Source organism: Nannospalax galili, unplaced genomic scaffold, assembly GCF_000622305.1.
Source record: "Nannospalax galili isolate Female #2095 unplaced genomic scaffold, S.galili_v1.0 scaffold128, whole genome shotgun sequence".
NCBI lineage: Eukaryota > Metazoa > Chordata > Mammalia > Rodentia > Spalacidae > Nannospalax > Nannospalax galili.
Window position 1 is genome coordinate 1565653 of NW_008360322.1, and position 6042 is coordinate 1571694.

Below are 6042 nucleotides of genomic sequence, written 5' to 3' on the forward strand. Positions count from 1 at the left end.
AAGAAAAGTATAACCAAAGATTAATGGAGCCAATATAATTTTTAAGAGTCCGTATGCATAGCTAAAGGCTACATAACAAGCAGCAATGCCATAGAGGAGATACCTTTTTGAGTTTTTAGCCTGGGTGGCCAAAGGGACTCCCAGATAGTAACCCAGCATAGAACTGGGAAAATGAACAGCAGACCCCAATCTTATCTAAAGGATATTGACAACTGATTGCTGCTAAAAGAGGAACAGCTGACCCTCCTAAAAGACCTCTAGATAGGCTGACTAGATTAACCAGAAGGACAACTAATGGGGAATGGCTAGGGGTGCCAACAGCAGAGCAGACAGTAGCAGGGATAGCAGAGTAGAAGGGCTCTAGTGGAGGGAGGAAGGCTATGGGAGGGTGCCATCTGGGAAGTGGGTGTATAGTTGAATTAGGTGGTTTGGGATGTTCTGTATGATAAACACACCAAAAAAATCAACAAAATTTTTAAAATGTACTATATTTGAGGAGGAAGCATGCAAATTTTCATCATGCTAATGAGTTGAGGTAATAAACAATACCATTGAAATCTAACCGATGACTTTATAGACATACACAGGCACCAAGGATCCAAGTGCAACCAATTATGACTAGTAATAATGAGATACATACAGAGGAGAGATGCATGCACCAACATCTCAGTGTTAGTAGCAAAAACAATGAGTCTTTCTGCAAGGAACAATATATTCTAAAATTAAATGGAGATCTTTTTTAAAGGTTAAAAACTCATTCAATTTTATGTCTTACAGGGCTTATACTGAGTTCAATATTGTATAACTGTATTAATTCAACTGTGAACCTAGAAACTTGCACCCACTTGTGAAAGAGATGTACTCTTGCTCTGGAGTGTGTTACTGAATATGTTAAAGCTGTACTGAAATGCTTCTAATCATGTAGTTATTAAAAAAATTTTAATAATTATTAAAAAAATAATTCTTAGCATAAAAATTTGCTCCTTAATAATTAGTAGGTGTAAAATGTATTACTATTGAAATCTACCTGACAGCTTTATATCCATGTTCAGATGCCAAGGAGCTCAGAAAGTAACCGACTGTGACTAGTAATAATCAGATATGTAGAGATTAGAAATGCATGTGCAACATCATAATGTCAATTGCATTAGAAATGAATTTTTCTGTATGAAATTTTGTATTTTAATAATAAAATGGAGATCTTTTTTAAAGGTTAAAACTTCATTGAATTTTATGTCTTATAGGGTTTATACTGAGTACAATATTGTATAACTGTAATAATTCAACTGTAAACCTAAAAATGTACAGCCAATTTTGAAAGAGATGCATCCTAGCCCAGAAAATTGTTATTGAATATGTCAATGCTGTTGTAATGAAATGCTTCTTCTAAGTATGTGGTTATTAAATAATTTTTAGAAGTGATGCCAAATACACACTGGAATATAGGCATTAGTAAATAGTGCTGGGAAAACTGGAACTGTATCTCCATGTAGAAAATTCATACTAGATTCTTATTTCTCATCCTGAATAAAATAAACTCCAAATGAATCAAGTACCTCAACATAAAAACTGAAATTCGGAACTGCTCAAGGATTAAGTAAGGAGTAACCTTCAAGATACAGACATATGTAAGGATTTTCTGAATAAGACCCCATTACTTAGAAAATAACACCAACAACTGACAAATGAGACTCCATGAAAATAAAATGCTTCTGTACAGAAAAGGAAACTGTTGATCAAGTACAGAGACAGCTTGCAGAGTGGTAAAAAATCTTTCCAGATATACTTCTGATAGAAGATTAATACCTAGAATACACAAAAAACTGAAAAACTAAACATCAAGATAAAAATTCAATCAAAACATAAGGGACACAATGAAAATAAACAGATTTCTCAAAAGAATAAATGCAAATAGTTAATAAAAAATAGTTTTACCTTAATTTCTCTGATGGGTAAATATGTTTAACATTTTTAAAGTACTTATTGACCATTTCTTTTTCTTCTTTTGAGAACTGTCTATTAATTTCATTAACCTATTTGCGGATTGGCAGATGTGTATGTGTTTACTTTTCTAAGTTCCTTACATATTCTAGATAGTAACCCCATACAAATAATACCTGGCAAAGATTTTGTCCCAACTCAGTGTCTTCCACTCTGCTGATAGTCTTGTTCACTGTGCAGAAAATTTTAATTTCATGTAGTTCCACTTGTTGATTCCTAGAGATATTTCTTGTGCTACTGAAGTCCTGTTCAGAAAGTTCTTTTCTATACCCATATCTTGAAGGGTATTCCTCTAGCAGTTTCAGCATTTCAGGGTTATTTTTATAATTCATTGATAATTTCATACATGTACACATGAATTTTGGTCATTTTCACCACCCATTACCCTTTCTCACCTCATCCCTCTCCCACTAAACACTTCTTCCCGGCCAGCCCCCTCCAATTTTGACGTCTTTTATTTTGTGACCATTGAACAGGAGCATGAAAGTTTGCAGTCTCCTCTCCACAGGAGTACTAACTAGTTATATGACCTTGGGGAAGGAGGGACTCCTTTTGATGCACTTGTACAGCTCATAAATGGGTTTCCAAAAATGTAAAACACTCAGAGGTTAGCATCATGTCATCTATATCATCATGGCATCTATGTAATTATTTTTTTTTCTGTCTTTTTGAGACAGGGTCTCCCTGTAGCCCCAGCTAGCCTGGAACTCATTATGTAGACCAGGCTGAGCTGGTCACAGAGCTCACAGAGATCCACTTGCTTCTGCCTCCAGAGTGCTGGAATTAAAGGCATGCCCACACCCATCCATAATGAAATCTTTTTTATGGGCAAGATAACAAAGGAAGATTCCAGGCCACTATCCCATGACAAATAGCAGGGCTCTGAAGATAACCTTGGGTAAGTTTTGCATTGACCTACTTGGAAAAAGCAATTTTTTTGTTGTTTACTTTTTTAACGTTTTATTTATTATTTTTATTTGATGTGTTTGCGTGTATTGCCTGCGTGTAGGTAAGTGTACCCATGTCATGCAATGCCCGCAGAAGACAGAAGAGGCTGTCGGATCCCCTGGAACTGGAGTTATGGGCAGTTGTTAGTTGCTGTGCGGGTGCTGGGATTCAAACCCAGGTCTTCTGCAAGAACAGTCAGTGTTCTTAAGCACTGAGCCATCTCTCCAGCCCCTTGTTTGTTTTGTAACATGAATTTTCCCCTTTTCCTTTCATTTAAAACCGTCAAGTAGTTCTACTATAATGTTATTTAATAGTTAGTTTTATTGCTATGCATATAGCAGAGGACAAAGTTTTCCCTCCATTGATTAAGTTTAATCCTTTCCACGTGTATCACTTGAGCATGGATGGGGACCATCACCTTATTTAGTTCCATTTAATCCACAGTCATTCTCCCTGAGATGCTCCACATCCTTATCCTGGGGCACTACTATGGGGCCTCTGTGCAGCACCTCTGCCCTAAAGAGCTCAGTGGGACTGGCTAATGATGCATAATTTGGCCTACAACCAAAGGAGGGGGCCGGACATCTAAAGCCTTGGACTACATCTTTACCTGCCTTCTTTCAACTATGCCTGCATCCCCTTCCTTTGGGTTACACCTGCACATGCCCCCATTTTTTACTACACCTGCATTCACCTATTTTGAGCTATGCACTGCAGCCATATCTGATGTCCTTCCATTGGCCACACCTGGCTGCTTGAGAGGGCCCTTGGCTGGAAGAACAATCTCTATCCCTGGAGAGGAAATATATACAGCATACTCAGAGGACAAAGTTGTCCCTCCATTGATTAAGTTTAATCCTTTCCACGTGTATCACTTGATCACTATACCCATCAGCTGATGTTTATTGACTCCGATAATTCCAGAAACCACAAGGAACTGAGGCACACCTGGTCCGAGCATTCACCCACGTCCAAATATTTTGCACATTAAAGGAAGATGAATAAATGCACAATTCAGCATGAGGATTCTAGGTCACACTGCATTGCCCTCACCTTCATGCACCCCTGGCTACCTCATCAGGGAAGCATCTATTGTGATTTCTACTTCATCGGTTCCTTCTTCAACAGCATCTAGCACAGTGGGGCTCATCAAAACCACTAAAGCTCGATCCCAGTCCTGTGGCAGTTGCTAAAATGAACCTCCTGCTCAACTCTCTACTGAACACAGTCCTAACTTGCCTGGAGAACTGAGCATTATACACAACCTCCCTCTTTCTCTGTCACTTTTACCTCACTTTTTCCTTACTATGTGATGCTCTCCCCGAGTTTCAACTTTTGGAGCTTCAGGAAGGGCTCTTTAACATACATCTGTGTTGTGCTCTCTTTGCCTTTAGGTTCCCCCCACACACAATCAAAAGAAATGGCAATTCAGCACTTCTGTTTTATCCTTCCTTCTTTTTTTTCAATTTGTCTTCTAAATCAGAGGCTAACATGGAGCGTGTCAGCCAAATACCTCCTTTCCACTGCAATTCCTCCTATACAAAAGCACATGCCCTGCGCACAGTCATCTTGACCTCAGTTGAATGTCTTATACAGAACAGCAGCCAGGCAACCACCATGGCACTTAGCTGACACTTTCATCCCTTATATTTTACTCTGATAGAGTAAACCATTCTCAAGGTATCTCTGTACTTATATAATGGACGCCACTCATCAAGCAGGCTTGCCACGTCATACTATACAGAAGACAAGAGCCACCCTAGGATTTCCCCTAAGGGTGTTTCATTCTCAGTTTAGCCTTGGTTACATGCCCTATAACCCATTTCAGAAAGCATGCAGCCATCACTACAACAAGAAGGCATATTCATAAGCCCCAGCACCCACCGCAGGGACTATACAATCACTCCTCCAGACTTCCCCTTTGGTTCTGTCCATCTCTGTTCAAGTGCCAGTTATAGTGTGTGAGTCTTTTCCTGGGGAGGTAGAAACATGAAGTCACCCAACAGGGAACCAAAAGCGGGCCAAAGAAACAATTCCATCCAAGTCTAACTTGATAAACCAATGAATTTACTGGGGTTACCTGCAGAAGTAGGCGTGTGAGTTTACTTACAGGAGCATGGAAGAGTTAAATGGAGGTACATCACTGAAAAGCCCACCCAAGCCTAGGTGCTATAATTTTCAGGAGATATTTAAATCAAATTTCTGAATTTTGTACAGCCAGTCTTTGGAAAGTATAAATATATATGGCAGAAGATGTCACACATATTCAAGACACCTTATTATCTTCATAACATTTTCACATCTCATGAGCAGCTGCAGCTAATATCACTGCTGTCAAGGTTCCTGACTCCTCCCTTTCTGCCTCTCAGTGGTTTTCAGCACCTGCCAGATCCCAGAGCTCCATCTTCTGTGCCTTCACATTGATTCCAACTCCAGGGAGCAGGTTCTGAAATGAAACTATACATTGCTTAGAGGATAAATAAACCAGGAGGGGAGATGTTGCAACTGGGAGAGATGGCTAACATATAATCCTTTGGCAGAGAAATAAACTTTAAAAGTAATGATGAGAATGAAGAAAGAAAGCCTGTAGAAGAATAGTAATAGAGCTGGAAATTTCTAACAGGTAAGAAATTTGGAAACAAATTTCTAAAATGTTCTTTAATCTCGTAAATGTGTTTTTAAATAATTCATTTTGTGCTTAGACATTCCAATTTTAAAGTATGAGATTATTAAAAACTATAATTTTCATGCTTTCAAGCTTAACTGTACCAATTGTCTTCTTGCTTGTGTGATCTGAGAAACAAATCCATAGCTTTAGAATGCACTAGGAAACTCTACACAATGCAGACTTAAATACTTTTGTTTATCTTTTAGTAAATAAACTTTAAAACCTAGTACACTTACATTTAATGAAAGAGTAAACCTCTTTCTCTGACACATTTGGCGTGATGTTTTTTAAAAATTGAAGACCATAACATTCTTAAAATGGCAAACTTAGTCATTAACTTTCAAATAGAATTAAACTAATCCAGACACTGTGTGTTGCCTTGATTTTAAAAGAAACTTTGAGAAATGAAATGTATTTGTTTTCTA